Raw genomic sequence first — 22,579 nt, 5'->3', positions numbered from 1 at the left:
CTGCTGCTCATTCCTCAAGTGGTGTTGGAAGCCCACTTCAACAAGTGTCACCTAATAAGGTCATAAACCCGCCACTTGGTGAAGCTGTCTCAAGGAAGAGAAGGGATAAAGAGCCTCTGGTGGAAACTGAGGTAAGGAGGAGTGAGAGAATTAAGAAAGACAATAATGGTTATAGAAGGAAATCCGATGATGCTTCATCTTGCTTACCTTGTAATGCTATACCTCTCATTGTGCAAAGTAAAGTGGTCAAAAACCTGACAAAAGCTTTCTGCAAGGTATCTGAGGATGAGCTGCAGGACAAACTTTCCAAGAGGCCCAAGAAGAAATGTCAGGAGGATGTGTCCAAGGTTCCCAAGGACACTGGTGCTAAAAATCATACCAAGAGTGTTCCATGATGTGCTATCATCTTAATAACAGACTCAGGGTAGTAATGAGGAAGATTAGTTTGCTGATTGGATGTAAGATGTGTTATGTGGCTGTTGTTTTCAGAACATGTTTTATGTCTGACTGTGAGACTTGGTGGTGTCTTTTGTTGCATGCTAGTTTGTACACCCCTCTAGAATCCTGGAACTGTGTCTTGTATGAGAATGATGATACCAGTCTGTTACCTTTTGGGAAAGATATGTCACCTCAACTCACTTTCATGTTGGGTCTGCATATATGTCCTTGTTGCTGCTTGAATGATAACACACACTCTTCTAACCCACACAGCTATAATTCTGATACATTTACTAAGCTGGGTTTTATACCAGGAGATGGAGCTTGGTATATCACAATATATAAACAGATAGTTTATCATGAATAGAAACAGATCATGGGATATTTTGAACTGGAATGTTAGGAGTTTGAATGCCTTAGAGAAATGGCTAGCCATTAGAAAAAAATTGAGGAAAGTGCTGCTGGAATTTTATGCTTACAGGAAACAAAGAGAGAAATTTTTTATCTGGCCTATGTTCATAACTTTTGTCCATAGAGATTCAACAAATTTGAATACTTGCCCTCAATTGGGGCATCTGGAGTATCTTGACTGCATGGAATGGGAATCTTTTTTCTAGAGAAATGCTATTCCAAAATAAATTCTCACTAACTATGCAATTCACTTGTACAACTACTCTTTGGCCATGGATTCTCACAAATATATGGGCCTTGCAACACTGAAGAAAAAGTGGAATTCATTGATTGGTTTGCTAATATTCAAATGCCTAATGATGTTGACTGGATTGTAATGGGAGACTTTAATTTCATTAGGTCACCTGAAGATAGAAACAGACTAGGTGGGGATGTTAATCAGATGCTACTTTTCAATGAAGCTATCAGTAATTCGGGATTAATTGAATTACCTCTTAAAGGTAGGCAGTTCAGCTGGAGCAACATCCAAGACAACCCTTTACTTGAGAAATTGGACTGGTTTTTTACCTCTGCAGCGTGGATGACAAGTTACCCTGATACCACTGCTCTACCACTAGCAAAACCAATTTCAGATCATCTACCATGTGTAATTAAAATTGGCACTAGGATCCCCAAGTCAAAGGTTTTCAGATTTGAGAACTGTTGGTTAAAGCACAGTTCTTTCAAGATATAGTCCAAGCAGCATGGAATATTCCTGTTGGATATTCTGACCCAGCCAAGAAGATTAATGCCAAGTTCAAAAACTTGAGAAGAGCACTTAAACTCTGGGCCAAAAGTCTGTCTTGTCTTAAAAAGAAAATTGAGTAATTAAATGAATGTATTTTCTTGTGGGATTTCCTGGAGTAATACAGATACCTCACCATGTTCGAGAACAATTGCAGAAATATGTTGAAAGAATTCTTATTGACTGTCCTCAGCAATCATAAGATTTATTGGAAACAGAGAGGTAAAATCAAGGGTGTTAAATTTGGAGATGAGAACACAAAATTCTTTCACACAAAGGCCTCAATTAACCATAGACATAACAAAATTGCCATGCTCATAAATGAGGACCAAGTGGAAATTTCTGAACATGAATGAAAGGCAGCAATTCTTTGGGAGGCTTTTAAAAAGAGACTTGGATACTCCAATGGACATTCCATGCATTTTGATTTAAAGAACTTGTATGAAAACAGAGTGGACCCACAAGTTTTTACAGATCTTGAGAAACCTTTCACTCAGGAGGAAATTGATGAGGTAGTTAAAAACTTACCCACTAACAAATCACCAGGACCTGATGGATTTAATAATGAGTTTCTCAAAGCCTGTTGGGATATTATCAAAGAGGATGTTACTGATCTTATTTTGGCTTTTCATGCTAGTAATGTTAATCTGGAGAGCATAAACACTACTTATATCACTCTCATCCCAAAAAAGGAAGTACCGGTCTCCCCTAATGATTTCAGGCCAACATCTTTGCTTAATGGTGTCCTCAAAATCATTACAAAACTTCTGGCAAATAGGTTACAAAAAGTGATCCTCAAGCTGGTACACATCAATCAATATGGATTTCTAAAGAGCATAGTGATTCAGGATTGTCTTGGTTGGGCCTATGAGTATATTCATCAGTGTCATAAATCAAAACATGAAATGCTAGTAATCAAGATGCACTTTGAAAAGGCTTTTGACACTATTGAGCACCAAGCTATTATTGACATTCTGAGAGCTAAAGGTTTTGGAGAAAAGTGGATATCTTGGATGCAATTACTTATCTCATCTGCTTCATCTGTTGTGATGTTAAATGGAGTGCTAGAGAAAAAATTCTATTGCAGAAGAGGAGTACGGCAAGGGGACCCTGTTTCACCTTTACTCTTTGTGATGGCAGCTGATTTGCTCCAATCTATTCTGAACAAAGCTATGAGCAGAGATCTAATCACACCACCACTCCAAGTGAACTCTTGCCCTAACTTCCCCATAGTTCAATATGCAGATGATACACTAGTGCTCATGAAAGCTGACGCTAGACAGTTAGTGTGCCTCAAAGCTCTCCTAAATACTTTTGCATCTGCTACTGGACTAAAGGTTAACTATGGGAAATCAATCATGGTGCCCATAAACATTGCAGAAAACAGGGTTAGCATTTTCAAAAATACTATGCAATGTACCAGGGGACAATTTCCATTTACTTAACTAGGATTACCATTGGGGATTTACAAGCCAATTATGGAGCAGTGTTTACCTATAGTTAATAGAATTTCCAAGAGGATTGTTGGTATTTCAACTTTTATGACTCAGGCAGGGAAGTTGCTGCTAGTTAAATCTATGCTAGCATCCTTAGCACTCTACTTTATGTGCTGTTTGGACATTCCTATCACTATAAAGCACCATATTATCAAATATTTGAGGCATTGTCTTTGGACGAGCCCTGACATGGAAGATAGAAGTCCAGCTCTTGTGGCTTGGCACACTATTTGTAGACCAAAAAATAAGGGTGGACTCGGAGTCCTAGATATCTTCACACATAATAAAACTTTGCTCATGAAGAATCTTCACAAATTCTTTAATAGACATGATATTCCTTGGATGAATCTAGTTTGGGAAACTTAATATAGCAATGGTCAACTCCCAGGGATCAAAAGGTGGTCTCCTTCTGGTGGAAGTCAAACGTGGCCCTGATTGATGAGTTCAAAAGTATTGCCAGGTGCAATGTGGGTGATGGCAGAAGTGCTCTATTCTGGGATGATATGTGGCATCATTATGTCCTCAAACACAAATTTGATCACCTTTACTCCTTTATCAGAGACCCACTCACAAATGTGCAACAAGTAATCAACACAGAGTATCTTCAAGACCTCTTTCACTTGCCTCTGACTACACAAGCATATGAGGAGTTCATACAAATGGAAGACATTTGTACTTCTTTAAGGCAATCTGAGTACTTGGATGCAATGGATACTTGGATTTACATATGGGGAAATGAATTTTATTCATCAATTAAGGACTATAATGTACTTATTAGACACAAACAAACTCCACCTCACCTCTCCTGGATTTGGAAAAGCTCTTGCCAACCTAAGCACAAAGGTTTCTTCTGGATGTTACTACATGACAGAGTAAACACAAGGAATCTTTTGAGAAGGAAGAACCTTGAATTGGAAGTTTATAGTTGTGTAGTCAGAGATTGCCAGCAAGAAGAAACTTGCATCATCTTTTTGGGGGGTGTCCTTTTGCAAGCAGGTGTTGGGATTTTATATGTCCCACCAGAACTCCAAATCTGTCTGTTCTGGAAGCATATCAAGACCTCAAAGACAAGCTCAACTACCTTTCTTTATGGAGATCATCATTTTGGGATCATGGGCCATCTGGATATCCAGAAACAACAAAATCTTTGAGAATATCACACCTTATTTCGAGGCTGGAAATTAATATTCACAGAAGAGCTCAAGCTGCTGAAATTCAGGATAAAGAAGAAATATGAAGTGCAATTCTCTGCTTGGTTGGATACCTTGTTGTAATTAATTCTAGCCTCTTTTAGAGTTTTCTTTCTTTTCTAGTTTCTTCTAGTTCTTTTCTTAGTTTATCTCCTTTAGTTTCTTTTTCTCCTTCTTTTTTTCTTTTCTTTGGGCTTAGCTCAAGCCCTTAAGACAACTGCTCTGTTTCTGCCTTTTTTAACAAAAGTTGAAGTGGGGTTCTATTCCTACATGAATAGATCTTGTCTACATCATGTCATCATTCTTATTGCATTACTCCATTTCTCCATGAACTTAATACACTAGATGCATGCTGGATAGCGGTCAATGTGTGGAGTAATAGTAGTAGATGCAGGCAGGAGTCGGTCCACAAATGTTGGACATGATGCCTATATACATGATCATTGCCTTGGATATCTTCATAATTATTTGATCTTCTATCAATTGCCCAATAATAATTTGTTTACCCACCGTATGCTATTTTCTCAAGAGAAGCCACTAGTGAAATCTACGGCTCCTGGGTCTATCTTTTAACATATTGTTTTCAGATCTATTATTCCAAAAACCCAAAAATACCTTGCTGCACTTTTTCTTTATTTTTTAATTTTGTGTTTTTGCAAGATCTATTTATCAGATCTACTACAGTTTCATCTATCTCAATACCGAGGAGGGATTAACAACCACTCTTACACGTTGGGTTGCAAGTATTTGTCTTTGTGTGCAGGTACCGTTTACATAGTGTTGCTTGGTTCTCCTACTGGATTGATAACCTTGGTTTCATAACCGAGGGAAATACTTACCGTTGATGTGCTGCATCATCCTATCCTCTTTGGGGAAATACCTGCGTGGATACAAGAAATAAGGAAGAATTTCTGGCGCAGTTGTCGGGGACACATCATCAACATCTATTAGGTACCCAATAACAAATATCACCTCCTTGCAATTACTTTATTTGCTATTTGCCTCTTGTTTTCATATCCCCCACTTCTATTGATATGGATCCAATTATGATGAACCATTTGCTAGTGAATTGAGTTCACTAGATTATCTTTATGAAATTTTGCTTGAGATTCGTGAATCTGAAAATCGCGATGAAGTGTTACAAGAAGAAATTTATAAAGTGATTCACGATAGCTCCTTGAATGAAAAGCATGATTGAAATGATTTTATTATAAATTCTATTAATGTCAATTGTGCTAATGGTATGCAAACCCCAAGCTTGGGGATGCTAATTTTGCTATGTCCACTACTTATTGCAACGATCATGATTGGGGTGATTCTTCTTATGATCTCGAAAATTTATTTAAGCCTCATGATGAATATGATATTGATAATAATATTTGCAATAATATTGAAAGTGAGTTTGGAAGAAGGTCAACTTTAGGTAAAAATAATCCCACATATTTGGAGAGTGTTCAATCGTATGATATTTTTGATAAAAGTGGGCTTGGAGAGGTCATGACTTTATTTGATGGTATTCCCATTATTTTGGAAGAGTGTCAACTTTGCATGCATGTGGGTCATGTAGAGAATATTTTATGTGTTAGTTATGTTGTTGAATTTGAATATGATCCTACCTGTAATTATTATGAGAGAGGAAAATATGGTTGTAGAAATTTTTATGTTATACCTCTCATTATGTTGAGATTGTCAATGTTTTATTCTTCTCCCTTGCATATGCAAAATATTTCTTGTCATGATAATTTGTTTACATATAAAATGCCTATGCACAGGAAGTATGTTAGACTTAAATGTGTTTGTCACATGTTTTATGATGCTCTCTTTGTGCTTCAAGTCTTATCTTTCATGTGAGCATCATGTGAGCATCAATGAATAAAATTAATTTTTGCCTTCTTCTTTCTATTTTTGTGTGTTCACACAATTATGCCACTGTTATGATTGTGTTTTTATGTTTGAGTGAGTGTTTGTGTCAAGTAAAGCCTTTAGGATCATGTTAGGTGATAGTTGATTTGATCTTGTTGAAAAACAGAAACTTTTGCGCCCAGTAGGAGAATTGTTAAAAATCATAGAAGCATGATAAAATTCTGAATTTTTACACAAGATTGATATACAAATTACCTACGTCGTACTAAATTTTTAGAATATTTGGAGTTACACAAGGATGGACAAAGTCTATATTAATAAATATTGTTCTATTTTTGACAGATTCTGTCTTTGTTGCACTGTGTGCTTATTTTGATGAATCTATGGATTCTATTGGAGGGTATAAGCCATGGAAAGGTTAGAATACAGTAGGTATAATGCAATAATAAAATATGAATGGGTCTGAAATAGTACTTAAAGTGGTGATTTCCTTTTTTATACTAACGGATCTCACGAAGGTTTTGTTGAGTTTTGTGTGATTGAATTTTTCAATTTTTTGGTGAGATCACGATGGATGAAGGAATAAGGAGCCAAAACAGCCTGAGCTTTGAGATTCCCATGGCACCCCAAGGGAATATTCACGGAGAAGCAAGCAACTAAGCTTGGGGATGCCCCGGAAGGCATCCCCTCTTTCTTCTAACAACCATCGGTAATTTTACCTGGAGCTATATTTTTATTCGTCACATATCATGTATTTTGCTTGAAGCGTCTTGTATTATATGAGTCTTTGCTTATTTTTCTTTTTTGTTTGTCACAATCATCCTTGCTGGACACACCTATTTGAGAAAGCCATAATGATGCTATGATTTGTTAGAATTGCTCTATGTGCTTCACCTAAATTTTTTGAGATATGGAACTACTCTAGTGCTTCACTTATATCTTTTTGAGCACGGTGGTGCTTTAATTTTTGAATAACTATTCTCATGATTCACTTAGATTAATTTGAGAGATAGTAAATTTTTGAAGAATTCTCTCATACTTCACTTATATTATTTGAGAGATGAAAAATTTTATGCTCATGTTCTTCACTAAAATTTGTTTGAGAGCTTGATATAATCAATGGTAATATATGAAATTAGTCCCAGAGTGATAGATATCCATGGGGGATATAATAAAAACTTTCATGAAGATCATTGGACATTATAAACTTGATTCTTTGTAATAGTTTTGAGATATGATGATAGTAATATGTGAGTCATGTTGGTGAGTAATTATGCTTTAGTAAGAATATTGGTGTTAAGGTTTGTGATTCCCTATGCAAGAACGAAAGTCAAGATTTATGCCATGAAATAACATCATACTTGTGGTGCATTATTCGGTGCTAGTTATGCTTAATGCTCGCTTATGAAAAAAAATCATTTCTTGGTAGGTTGTTTCTCAATCTTTTGCTAGACTTTCCTTGCACTAAGTGGGAATACTACTTGTGCATCCAAAATCATTAAACCCAGTAATGCCATATGAGTCCGCCATACCTACCTATATGCGGTATTTCTGTGGCGTTCCAAATAAATTTGTATGTGCCATCTCTAATTTTCAAAATGAATTTCCTTTTTGTGTGCCAGTGCCGCTCATGAAGTGGTAGGGTGTGGACAATATTTTTCCATGCTAGATGTGTTATTCTCAAGATGAGTGTTTATTCACTTGTCATTGCGCGAGAGTGTGGCAGTAATAGGGATGCCCAGTACCAAAATGAAAAGGAAATTCACTTTATGTTGTCAAATAATAAATTACTTGGAAAGTGTTGGTATGGATGGCACCCATGGATACAACTAGCCATGGATTGTAAAAGAATGGTGGAAAAAGTAATAAACTTTATTTATGTTTGGGAACCGCCTATGATGTATCTAGCATGGGAATATTGGGAACTACTCGGTCGTTTTCATTGACGGGAAAAGCATGCCTCTCAAAATATTTTTATCTCTCAATTTAAGCCTTGAGCACTGGCACCTCTATAATCTCTGCTTCCCTCTGCGAAGGGCCTATCTATTTACTTTATACAATTTTTATTTTTATTTGAGTCTCCATCTTCTCTTATAGATCACCAACTAGGGAGCACTATGATCATACTTGTGCATTGGATGTAGCTAATATTCGAGTTTGTTTCACGAATGGATCAATGATTGAATATGATGGGCTTGGGATAACTTTCTTTATTGTTGATATTTTAAATACATGGTTGCTTGTTGATATGCTTGAGTATTGAAGTCTTCATGTCAAATATAGACTACTTTGAATCATCTAAAAGTCCAAATGTCCATGCTACAAAAGAAAAGAATATGTGATGAACATGTTAGGCAGCATTCCACATCAAATATTCCATTTTTATCATTTACCTACTCGAGGACAAGCAAGAATGAAGCTTGGGGATGTTGATATGTCTCCAACATATCTATAAGCTTTTATCATTCCATGCTATTATATTATCATTCTTGGATGTTTTACATTCATTTTATAGCAACTTTATATAATTTTTTGGGACTAACCTATTAACATAGTGCCCAGTGCCAGTTGTTGTTCTTAGTTTGTTTTTACTTCGTAGAATATCAGTACCAAGCGAAGTCCAAATGCCATGAAACTTTTTGGAGATTTTTTTCTGCCCAGAGGACAACTTGGGAGCCAAGGAAGTGCCAGAGGGGAGGCCCGTGGGGCCCACCACCCACCTGGGAGCGCTAGAGGACCCTAGTGCACCCTGATGGGTGGTAGGGTCCACGGAGGTCCTTTCCACCACCTCTTAGCAATATAAATACCCAAATATTCCATAAACCCTAGAAGAGTCGATGAAACACAATTTGAGCTGTCGCAAGTTCCAGAACCACGAGATACAATCTAGAGCCCTATTCCGGCACCTTGCTGGAGGGGAACACAATCACTGAGGGGTTCATCATCCTCATTGGTTTGCAGTAGCTAGATGGCTTCTTCTATCTTTTTGATTCTCAATACAATGTTCTCCTCAATGTTCTTGGAGATCTATTTGATGTAATGACTTTTTGTGGTGTGTTTGTTGGGATCCGATGAATTGCGAGTTTATGATCAGTTCAATCTATGAATATTATTTGAGTCTTCTTTGATCTGTTATATGCATGATTATTATAGCCTCGTATTTCTTCTCTGAAACTTTGGTTTGGTTTAGGCAAGTAGATTCTCTTTTTCTTGCAATGGGAAGAGGTGCTTTGTGATGGGTCCGATCTTGCGGTGTCCTCACCCAGTGACAGAAGGGGTAGCGAGGAACACATGTTTCGTTGCTATTAAGGATAAAGAGATCGGGTCTATTCCTACATGAATAGATCGTGTCTACATCTTGTCATCTCTTATTGTATTAATCCATTTCTGCATGAACTTAATACACTAGATGCATGCTGGATAGCGGTCGATGTGTGGAGTAATAGTAGTAGATGAAGGCAGGTGTCGGTCTACTAATCTTGGACATGATGCCTATATACATGATTATTGCCTTGTATATCATCATAATTATTTGCTCTTCTATCAATTGCCCAGCAGTAATTCGTTTTTCCGTTATATGCTATTTTCCCAAGAGAAGCTACTAGTGAAATCTACGGGCCCTAGGTCTATCTTGTATCGTATTGTTTACAGATCTATTATTCCAAAACCCAAAAATACCTTGCAGCTATTTTTCTTTATTTAATTTATTTTGTGTTTTTGCAAGATCTATTTATCCAATCTACTACAATTTTATCATCTCAATACCGAGGAGGGATTGACAACCCCTCTTACGCATTGGGTTGCAAGTATTTGTTCTTTGTGTGCAGGTACCGTTTACATAGTGTTGCTTGGTTCTCTTGCTGGATTGATAACCTTGGTTTCCTAACTTAGGGAAATACTTACCGTTGTTGTGATGCATCATCCTCTCCTCTTCGAGGAAATACCAACACAGATACAAGCAATCAGCCATCATCGAGATATCCCACCTACATCCTATAGAGCTAACCACCAACAAAGGGTACAAGTTTTCGAATGATAACTCTTGCTTGCGTGCAAACGCTTCAGAAATGAAAGAATGTGACGCTCCTGAATCAAAAGAGAATAGAAGTTGGATTGAATTCACTAGAAGGGTACCCATCACAATTTTGAGGTCCCGTCGAGCTTCTTCAACCTTTACATGATTAACATGACCATGACTGAATGCAGGCGGCCTGGCATTAATGTTTCTGGGTTGACGAGATCGTGCATTTCGATTCTGGGTCGGGCGGCAGCTGGCAGCATAGTGCCCTAGCTATCCACACTTGAGGCATAGTGCCCTAGCTATCCACATAGGAGCCATAGCATTAGACTATCCACCCTAAATCATTAGTTGTCTCGACGGTGAAAGCAGACAAGGTGCGAAATAAGACAGCCTTGGTGTTGGAGCAGGTCGGTGATAAACATTGTGCGTGATCTGGAGTTGACGTTTTTGAGCAGCCTGACCCGAGGATGGGCCAACATCTCGAGTATGCTTGAGCAACTCCTGGTACTTAGTCAGAACAGTTTCAGCTCAGAAAGATTGCCTGACAATCATCAAATAGTTTGCGCAATCATGAACAACAAGTGCGAGCTTTATATCAGGACAAACTCCTTCATGGAATTTTTCCTTCTTGTGAGCGTTAATGCAGATGTCATTCTCAGCATAGAAAGATAATTCAAGGAATTTCCTCTGATATTCATCCACAATTATTTTGCCCTATGAGAGTATGCGGAACTCCTTCTTCTTCTTCTTGAGGAATGTGTCATGCATGGAAGGCTAAATGGAATTCCTGCGAAGTGGTTACAGTTTCAGCAGGCAGCATACCCATGTGGCTTCCCCACTATCGAGCAGCTGGACCCTTCAAGAGAAATGTCACAAAGGTGACATAACTGGAAGGGGCAACATTACTTGACTCCATCTCAAACAGGATGTCATGAAGCCAATCATCGGTATCCATAGGATTGGTGGAGTTACAAAAAATGGACGCGTTGGGGCGCACAAATTCTTGTAGTGTTATTCGGGCAGGCTGTTGATGAGCATTCTGGTTCAGAAACTGGGCCATTACACCAGTCATAAACTGATGATTCACCTCAAACTGCTACATCATTGCGGCAATATAGGGTGGAGGTGGAGGATCGTTAGCCATCGTCCTCAAAACATCAGGGAGCAGTTTGGCAAGGAGTGGAGCAAGTGTATGGAGTCATTCATAGTGTAACCTAAACAATGGGCAAAGGGCGCGGTATGTACAAAGCAGTAGTCATTAAGGACACACCGATCCATACACAGAGCCAATTACAAGCTATTAGTATGAGTTCAGACACGAGAAACATCCTAGACATACTAGGCGGCATGCCTGCATGCGATGGAGAGATACAACAATGAGACATGGCAAAAGCTACGACAACGTCGGAGAAACCTCATGAAGCCTAGCATCTACAGGTAACGATGCAGAGGTGCCCTTGATATGAGGATCCTGCGGTCCATGACTATTCTAATACATAACCTGGCCCTCAGCTTATAGCAAAGGTCCATGTCATTCAAAGGAATGACTGTAGATAAGTCAGATCTCCAGATGGATGTGATCACGAGAACCTAGAGTTAGATTCAGTAAAATATTTTACCCGAATATAAGAGAGATTAGACTCCCAGAGTAAAGGAGAGGAATAAAAGATCCTAATCCCAACAATTTACGATGTGGGCCCGTAAGTCACACAATAATGTTAGTAAAATAGTTTTCTAAAGACTAAACTCAACTTCATCCAAAGAGTTGGGAAGGGGCTTCCTACAGGTAGTCAGCTCTGGTACCAACTTGTGATGCCCCCGACTTAAACATGCACTAAGCATACAAGCAAATGCACACGATCAAGATCAGAGAATCCTAAGAAGATATCACAACACAACTCTAGACACAAATTCAAACATAAAGCATTAGATCACAAGCCAGGGCCATGAAGGCTCGAATACATAAGCTCGGATACACAAGAGTCAGTGGAAGCAACAATATCTGAGTACAGACATAAATAGACAAATTTTCCTTAAAAACGTTGAGCAAACAATAACATGTTGATCGAAAAGGCGCAAGCCTCCTGCCTAGGAGCCTCCTAACTACTCCTGGTCATCGATGGTCTCCACGTAGTAGTAGGCTCCATCGGGTAGTAGTATTCATCGGCGGGATCAGCTAGCTCATGGGCTCCGCCATCTGATCACAACAATCAGGTAGTGGGGAAAAAGGGGGTAGCAAAGCAACCGTGAGTAGTCATCCAAAGTACTTGCAAGACTTACATCAGACCTGTACTAAGTGTGCTTCGGTATCAAAGGGAAGGGGTTGTATCTGTGGGCTATACTACAGAAACACCAGAATAGAGGGAAGGCCTAGCATATCAAAGACAAGCATCTTGTAGCATCTTGCAGCATTAGGAGACTGCAGCTTAGCAGCATAAAATTAAGCAATAATTATGTAGTAGCAAAGCCCAGAGATCCTTCCTCGACTCCCTGTGAGAAAGTGACCCCGAAGCCATCATATCAATTTAGCATCACAAGTATCCAGTTCTAGTTGTAATAGATCAGGATAAAACTCTGAACATCTGTTACCGTGGACACGACTATTCAAATAGATATACTTCCCTGCAGGGGTGCACTAGTTTACCCAATACGCTCGATTAAATCTAGTCGGACACACTTTTCCTGGTCATTCCTGGTCTCGGCTGATCGACACACGTAGTCCTACCTAGGCTCCGCAGAGAGGTCCCCTCCGGTCTACATCCTATGTGCTCAGGGGTCTTAGGCCCATCGCCCTTTGCACTTCGGGTCATTATGTGACGAGTCGGGACGAGTACCACCTCATCTACATGCATGGCACTGGCCCTACAAGACCACAGTGATGAACTAGACGTCCGACAGAGCTTTTGGGGGAATTGTATGGCATTGAGAGCTATCCCGCATGGTGGTTAGTGCAAAAAAGGCCGGAGGCCTACTCAGATCACATATCCAAACTGTTATTGGGTTGGGAGCTTACGGTGATGCTCAGTGCTCCTGTCTCCCCGTCTCATGGACTTACGGCAAGGGACAGGCCCATGCCTCTCCTGGGGTGGTCTGCTTGCCCGGTTGTGCCACGTAATTATCTCGCGGGTACCCCTTGGGGTCGACCCGACTTCAATAAGGGACTGAGTTAAGTTCAAGGTATCCATGTGTCCATACATCAAGGGGGAAATCCGAGGAATCACCCTCGATGGATTCCCACTCAATGTAACCGCAAGGTGAGCTTGGAGGAATCACCCTCTTGATAGGTTCACACTTAAGGGGGCTGCACGACAGAGGAATTATCGGATGTGGTGAAAGAGGAATCACCCTCAGTAATCCACAACCGACTAGCTACGCTACAGAGGTATCGTCAGGAGTGAGGTAGGAGGTATCACCCTCGGCACTCGATAGTAGCTCTGCAGAGTCATACAACTAAGGGGTGCGATGATGTGTCGGTCTCTGCACATCGATCACGTTGATCGAGTCATCGATAACAAAGCAGGGCAACGAGCACAAGGACGAGGGGTAACTGATCGATCACTAACCAACCTATACTAAGCATAGGATATCACGTAAAGTATCAAAAACATGTTACAAAAGCAGGCTATGCATCAGATTAGGAGCAATCAAATAAAGTTGCAAAATCTAATGCAAGCATCGGAGAGAAAGAATAGATGATATAGGAATGATCAAGGGGGTTTTGCTTGCATGGAAGCTTTGCAGTGAAAGAGGGGTCGTCGGTGGTGTAGCAGCCTTTAGGGTAGACTCAGGGGCTACCGGAGAGATGAGGTGGATGAAACAAGTAAATACAAAGCAAACAAATGCATCACAATGCATGTCAAGGAAATAGATTGTGCTAGGGGTAACCTAATGCAGTACTACACATTGCAGATGGAGTGGAAAAATACCTAGGAATATTTTCCCGGCTTTAGGCAATTATTGGATGGACAATCCAAAGGGAGGTTCCATGTTTGCAGTGATGGAGGCATGTGAGAGGTATGTTGATAGCATATTCTGATTCGTCTTATTTTTCTAATCATTTTTGATATATAAATTATTTTCTCTCAGTTACAGATTATTTTATATGAATTTCCAAAGTTTTAATGTTTTCTTTAAATTATTATTAATTCGGGTTAAATCAGAAAATGCTATGTGTACACAACAGAGGCCAGCCACAGCCTATGACAAGTGGGGCCAGTCAATGCCCAGTCAGCGGTCAACACTAGCAGTTAACTGGTCAAACTGACAAGTGGGACCCCACTATAGTGACTCACTTAATATAACAGGTTTTACTTATTAAAAACTCTAATTAGCTAGTGGGGCCCATCTGTCAATGGCACAATGCAACTTAAAACAAATAAACTAATTTATTTAGAGGGCGGATTAGCCCCCCTAATTAAACAGGGGTCGGGCCCGTAGACAGTGACTCTAGCTAGCTTCTCTGGCTGGACAGGCACGCACGCACGCACAAAAGTGACGCACGGCGGCCATGGCGGTGGCAAAGGTGAGCATGTGCGAGTGGGGGGTTTTGGCACAACCACATGTGGCTGGCGGGGCGTGCGCAGGCGGCGGCCAGAGGCAAGCTGTGAAGGCGGACGCGGGGAGTGACAGAGGCAGGCGTGGCATGGGCGTGATTGTCGAACCCAACGTCGAGCTAAAGGTAAAACAAATATTCACTCAAGTTCTATCGACCACGAATACAACTCTACACACACTTACCGTTTGCTTTACCTAGATCAAGAAAAAAACTATAAGTACTTTGCGAGAATAAAACTATGGATAAATTGCAAGATAATAAAGTAGATAGCTTTTGTCACACAAGAAAGTTATTTGTCCCTAAGTGATCCATAACTAGACTGCTGATCATTATTGCAATTTTATATGAGGGAGAGGCATGAGCTAACATACTTTCTCTACTTGGATCATATGCACTTATGATTGGAACTCTAGCAAGCATCTGCAACTACTAAAGATCACTGAGGTAAAACCCAACCATAGCATTAAGTATCAAGTCCTCTTTGCTCCCATACGCAACAACCCACTTACTCGGGTCTATGCTTCTGTCACTCAGGCCACTCACCATAACCGAATCATGAAGGTATTGCAACACCCTATAGCGGGGATCCCTCACGTTTGCGCAACACGGAGGGCACCATAGGATAGCACCAAAATAAAATATACAACTCAAACCAATCATGATCCTCAATCAACCCATAGGACAAAACAGATCTACTGCAACATAATAGGATAACCACATATCATAGGATAATAATATATAGGGTTGAGAACCACGCTTAAGTAGAGAATTGCAGTGGGAATAGAGAGGTTAGACCACTGCATAGAGGGGGAGAAAGTTGGTGTTGACAGTAGCAAGGTTGTTGATGTAGATCGTCGTCAGGATCCATACCCCGGTGGCTCTCTGGCGCCAATGGGAGAGAGGGGGAGAGATCCCCCTCCTTATTCTTCTTCCTTGGCCTCCCCTTAGATGGGAGGAGGGTTCCCCCTCAGGCCCATGGTCTCCCTCTCCGATATTGGATCTCCCTCTCTGTTCTCTTCTGTTTTGTGTTCCTATTTTCTGGCTCTTCAGCGTTCATTAAATTCCTCGAGTTCCGTAACTCCGATTGCGCTGAAATTTTTATATGATTTCTTCCATAAATTATCTTTCTTGCACCCGAAGAAGATCCCCAGCTCACTTACGAGGTGCCCACAAGGCAACACCCCGCGCCATGGGCCTCCGTTTGCATTCGTTCCACGTCCCAAAAATCACATATATTCCAAAATAATTCTGCATAAATTTTTATTGCGTTTGTACTTTGTTTGATATGGATATTCTGTGAAACAAAAAACATGCAACAAACAGCAACTAGCACTGGGCACTGGATCAATATGTTAGTCCCAAAATCATATAAAATGTTGCCAAAAGTGTACTAAAAAGTTGTATAATATTGGCATGGAACAGTAAAAAATTATAGATACAACCGAGACGTATCAGCATCCTCAAGCTTAATTCATGCTCGTCGTCGAGTAAGTAAATGAAAAAGCGATAAATTTTGATGTGGAATGCAACCTAGCCTAATCTTGATCATATATCTAATCATGGCATGAATATTAGGACACGAGTGATTCAAAGCAATAGTCTATAATTTGACATAAGGACAGAAGTACTCATGCATCCCAATAAACAATCATGTCTTTGAAAATGTAAATGCTAAAGAACTCTATCCCTACAAAATCATATAGTCTTGTCATGATCCATCTTCTTAACACAAAGTATTTATCATGCACAACCTCGATGACAAGCCGAGCAATTGGTTCGTACTTTTTAACGTGCTTCAGATTTTTCAATCCCCACGCTATACATCTGCACAAGCCATGGATATAGCACGATGGGTGGAATAGAATACGGTGGTAGAGATTAATTTGGAGAAGACAAAAAAGGTAAGAAAGTCTCACATCGATGCAGCTAATCAATGGGCTATGGAGATGCCCATCAATTGATATCAATGCGAGGAGTGGGGATTGCCATGCAACGGATGCACTAAGAGCTATAAGTGTATGAAAGCTCAACATGGAAACTAAGTAGGTGTGCATCTAACTCTATAATGAAAAATTCCCACTAGTATATGAAAGTGACAACATAGGAGACTCTATATGAAAAACATCATGCTACTCTGAAGCACAAGTGTGGAATTTGCATGCCCCTTCTCCCTTGTTCTCTCTTTTTTCTTTTCTTTTCTTTTTTTTCTTGGGCTCTTTTTGGCCTCACTTTTTTCTTTTTTTCTTTTCCCCTTTTTTCTTTTTGTCCAGAGTCTCATCCCGACTTGTGGGGGAATCATAGTCTCCATCATCCTTTCCTTACTAGGACATGCTCTAGTAATGGATAACAATAATCATCCCACTTCTATTTACTTACAACTCAATATTACAACTCGAAACCTAGAACAAAGTATGACTCTATATGAATGCCTCTAGCGGTGTAACAGGATGTGCAATGATCTAGCATAGGAAAGATATCTAAAAACGGACAAGCCATGGAAACATCATACTAGTTATCTTACGATCATGCAAAGCAATTTGACAATGAATGCTCAAGTCATAAAAATGAATGGTGGAAGTTGCATGGCAATATATCTCAGAATGGCTATGGAAATGCCATAATAGGTAGGTATGGTGGCTGTTTTGAGGAAGATATAATAAGGCTTATGTGTGATATATCATATCATGGTGTTTGGATGCACCGACAAGTTTGCACTACATCTCGAGGTGAGAAAGGGCAATGCACGGTACCGAAGAGGTTAGAAAATTGCGGGAAGGTAAGAGTGTGTATAATCCATGGACTCATGATACGTCTCCAACGTATCTATAATTTTTTATTGTTCCAGGCTATTATATTATCCATCTTGGATGTTTTATATGCATTTATATGCTATTTTATATGATTTTTGGGACTAACCTATTAACCTAGAGCCCAGTGACAGTTTCTATTTTTTCCTTGTTTTGAGTTTTAGAGAAAAGGAATACCAAATGGAGTCCAAATGACCTGAAAATTTATGGTGGTTTTTATGGAGAAGAAGAAGCCCCCGAAGCAAAAGAGTTGGGCCAGAAGAGCCACGAGGCCTCCACAAGGGTGGAGCCCCCCCTGGGGGCGTGCTCTCCAGTATTGTGGGCTCCTCGTGGACCACCCATGACTTGTCCCCGACGCCAAAAACTCCTACAAATAAAGAAAACCCTAGAAAGAAACCTAGATTGGGAGTTCCGCTGCCACGAGCCTCTATAGCCACGAAAAACCTGTCGGGGCCCTGTTTCGGCACCCTGCCGGAGGTGGAATCCATCATCGGTGGCCATCTTCATCATCCCGGTGCTCCCCATGACGAGGAGGGAGTAGTTCACCCTCGAGCTGAGGGTATGTACCAGTATCTATGTGTTTGATCTCTCTCTCTCTCTCTCTCTCTCGTGTTCTTTTGGCGTGATCTTGATGTACCGCGAGCTTTGCTACTATAGTTGGATTATATGGTGTTTCTCCCTCTTTACCTTGTAATGAATTGAGTCTTTTCCTTTGAGGTTTTGTTATGTCAGATTGAATCTTTGGATGTGAGAGCACTTGATGTATGTCGTGCGTTGGGATATCCGTGGTGACAATGGGATGTTCTATTGATCCACTTGATGTATGTTTTGGTTATCAACTTGCGGATTCCTGTGGTGACATTGGGGTAATCTATACATAGGGATTGATGCATGTTTTCATATTCCTTTCTCCGGTAGAAATCTCGGGGTTCTCGTGAAGTTCTTTGTGTTGGATTGAATATTATGAATCTGAAGTTGTTTGATGCATATTGCATAATTGACCCACGGGTACTTCTGGTGACATTAGAGTATCTAGGTGACATTAGGGTTGATTGATGTGTGTCATATGGTGTTATTTTACTATGAACTCTAGCTCTGTTTGGGACACTTATAGGAATACCCTACAAGCAATTTTATCTTATGTTCTCCGTGATAGGAACTTTGGAGTGATTCTTTGTTCCATGTTGAGGGGTTTTTATATGATCTAATTATGTTATCATTGTTGAGAGTACTTGCACTAGTGAAAGTATGAACCCTAGGCCTTGTTTTCAAGCATTGCAAGCCGTTTTCGCTCACTTATGTTACTTGCTACCTTGCTGTTTTTACATTTTCAGATTACAAAAACCTATATCTACCATCCATACTATGCTTGTATCACCATCTCTTCGCCGGACTAGTGCACCTATACAATTTACCATTGTATTGGGTGTGTTGGGGACACAAGAGACTCTTTGTTATTTGGTTGCAGGGTTGTTTGAGAGAGACCATCTTCATCCTATGCCTCCCACGGATTGATAAAACTTAGGTCATCCACTTGAGGGAAATTTTCTACTGTCCTACAAAACTCTGCGCTTGGAGTCCCAACACGAGTCTACAAGAAGAAGGTTGCGCAGTAGACATCAAGCTCTTTTCTAGTGCCGTTGCCGGGGAGGTTAGTCCTTGAAGGTATATCTTAAGATCTTGCAATCGAATCTTTTAGTTTCGTGTTTTATCACTAGTTTAGTCTATAAAAGAAAATTACAAAAAAAGGAATTTAGGTTGCCTCATATGCTTCATATTTTTAATGTCTTTAGTGATAATGATGGAAAGGAAAATTATGCTCAAGTGCTAGAAGAAGTCAATAAATTGTTTGGCACTAAATATTTGAAGGATGAGAATGAATGCAATGTTGTTAGTATAAACTCTTTGAATATCCACAGTACTAATGAAGATTGCACTAGTCATGATAAAAATGTTTCTTATAAGCATGTCAACTTTTCTAGAGTGCATAGAATTTGTAGTTACATACCAAAAAGGGAAGATAGATTTCGCAAGAAGCATATGAAGGAGATATGACCTAGAGGCAATAATAAAGTTGTTATTTTATATTTCCATATTCATGATAAATGTTTATTCTTCATGCTAGAATTGTATTAACCGGAAACTTCATACATGTGTGAATACATAGACAAAACACCATGTCCCCAGTATGCCTCTACTTGACTACGTCATTGATCAAAGATGGTTAAGTGTCCTAGCCATAGACATGTGTTGTTATTTGATGAACGGGATCACATCATTAGGAGAATGACTTGATGGACAAGACCCGTCCGTTACCTTAGCATAATCATCATTCAGTTTTATTGCTATTGCTTTCTTCATCTCAAATACATATTCCTCCGACTATGAGATTACGAAACTCCCGGACACCGGAGGAATGCCTTATGTGCTATCAAACTTCACAACGTAACTGGGTGATTATAAAGATGCTCTACAGGTATCTCCGAAGGTGTTTGTGGGGTTGGCATAGATCGAGATTAGGTTGGTCACTCCGAGTATCGGAGAGGTATCTCTGGGCCCTCTCGATAATGCACATCATATGAAGCCTTGCAAGCAATGTGACTAATGAGTTAGTTGCGCGATGATGCATTATGGAACGAGTAAAGAGACTTGCTGGTAACGAGATTGAACTAGGTATGAAGATATCAACGATCGAATCTCGGGCAAGTAACATACCGATGACAAAGGGAATAATGTATGTTGTCATAGCAGTTCGACCGATAAAGAGCTTCGTAGAATATTGATGACCCACAAGTATATGGGGTCAATTGTAGCCTTTTTGATAAGTAAGAGTGTCGAACACAAAGAGGAGCAGACGGAAATGACAATTGGTTTTCATCAAGGTAATGTCTGCAAGTGCTAAAATTGTAAGTAGCTGAGTAGTTTGATAACAAGATAATTTGTAATGAGCAAGTAACGGTAGTAGCAACAAAAGGGCAGCAAGGTAGCCCAATCCTTTTGAGGCAAAGGACAGGCCAAAACGGTCTCTTATGATAAGCAAAGTGTTCTTGAGGGTACACGGGAATTTCATCTATTCACTTTCATCATGTTGGCTTAATTCGTATTCACTACTTTGATAATTTGATATGTGGGCGGACAGGTGCTTAGGTGTTGTTCTTACTTGAACAAACCTCCTACTTATGATTAACCCTCTCACAAGCATCCGCAACTACGAGAAAAGTATTAAGAATAAATTCTAACCATAGCATTAAACTTTTGGATCCAATCGGTCCCTTACAAAATAGCGCGTAAACTGGAGTTTAAGCTTCTGTCACTCTCGGAACCCATCATCTAATAACTACTCCAGAATGCATTTCCCTTAGGCCCAAATATGGTGAAGTGTCATGTAGTCGGCATTCACATGACACCACTATGGGAATCACAACATACATATGATCAAAATATCGAACACATATCAATTTCACATGATTACTTGCAACATGATTTCTCCCATGACCTCAAGAACAAAAGTAACTACTCACAAATGATAATCATGCTCAAGATCAGAGGGGTATGAAATAGCATAATGGATCTGAACATATAATATTCCACCAAATAAACCATATAGTAATCAACTACAATATGTAATCAACACTACTAGTCACCCACAAGCACCAATCTATAGTTTCGGTACAAAGATTGAACACAAGAGATGAACTAGGGTCTGAGAGGAGTTGGTGCTGTTGAAGATGTTGATGAACATAGACCTTCCTAAGATGGGAGAGTTGTTGGTGATGATGATGATGATGATTTCCCCTCTGGGAGGGATGTTCCCCGGCGGAATCGCTCCGCCAGAGGGCAAAAATGCTCCTGCCCAGGTTCCGCCTCGAGATGGCGGCGCTTTGTCCTGAAAGTCCTCTCTCAAATTATTTTAGGTAAAAATGACTTATATACCAGAAGATGGGCACTAGAGGTGGGCCGAGGGGGGCAACACCGACCAGGGCGCGCCTGGGCCTCCTGGTGCACCCAGGTGGGTTGTTCCCACCTGGTGGCCCCCCTCTGGTACTTATTTGCTCCAATATTTATTAAATATTCCAAAAAAATCCTCGTGAAGTTTCATCTCATTTGGAGTTGTGCAGAATAGGTCGCTTGACATAGCTTTTTCAGGTCCAGATTTCCAGCTGCCATAATTCTCCCCCTTGGTGTATACCTTGCATATTATGAGAGAAAGGGCATTAGAATTACTCCAAAAAGCATTATTATACAATAAAACAACATAAATAACAGTAGGAAAACATGATGCAAAATGGACGTATCAATTCCTCCAAGCTTATACTTCGCTTGTCCTCAAGCGAAAACCAAAATTGAAAAACATGTCCACATGCTTAGAGAGAGAGGTGTCGATAAAAACAAAAATAAGGACATAGCAGCATCATGTAACTTATTATAACAGCAAGAAACTTTAACATAAAACTTTTATCATAGAACTTTTATCATACACTTCTCATGAACAAGTGGCAATTCATCACAACATCGAAGTATAGAGCATAAACTTTATTGGAAACCAACAAACTGTGTTCTCAATGAATTTTGCAAGTACAATCCATCATCTTTTCAGGAAGGGTCATGTATCGGAGCCTTTAGAAAATTCCACATACTCAACCATCATTTAGTCTTCTATGATTGCTAACACTAACCACGTACACATGAGCAAAACATTTCAACCGGACACATAGAAAGATAGGGGCTTATAGCTTGGCCTCCCAACACATTCACCTCAAGGGTGATGTCAACAATAATAACTCATGCTACCCATATTCAACTGGATATATGTGCCTAGATCTTTCCTCACCACATGATGCTTACCAAAGGAGAAAAATAAAAGAAATACAGAGAAAAACTTTGAATCTTGCATGAAATTAAATACATGAAAGTAGAAGATAGGCCCTTCGTAGAGGGAAGCAGAGGTTGCCATGCGCTTTTTGTTTGTATGCTCAACCCCTTAGTGCAAGAGAACGTCACGTTCTATTGACCC

Source organism: Triticum dicoccoides, chromosome 2B, assembly GCF_002162155.2.
Source record: "Triticum dicoccoides isolate Atlit2015 ecotype Zavitan chromosome 2B, WEW_v2.0, whole genome shotgun sequence".
NCBI classification, from domain to species: domain Eukaryota; kingdom Viridiplantae; phylum Streptophyta; class Magnoliopsida; order Poales; family Poaceae; genus Triticum; species Triticum dicoccoides.
The sequence above is the reverse complement of the archived record's forward strand: the minus strand, read 5'-3'. Positions refer to the sequence as shown.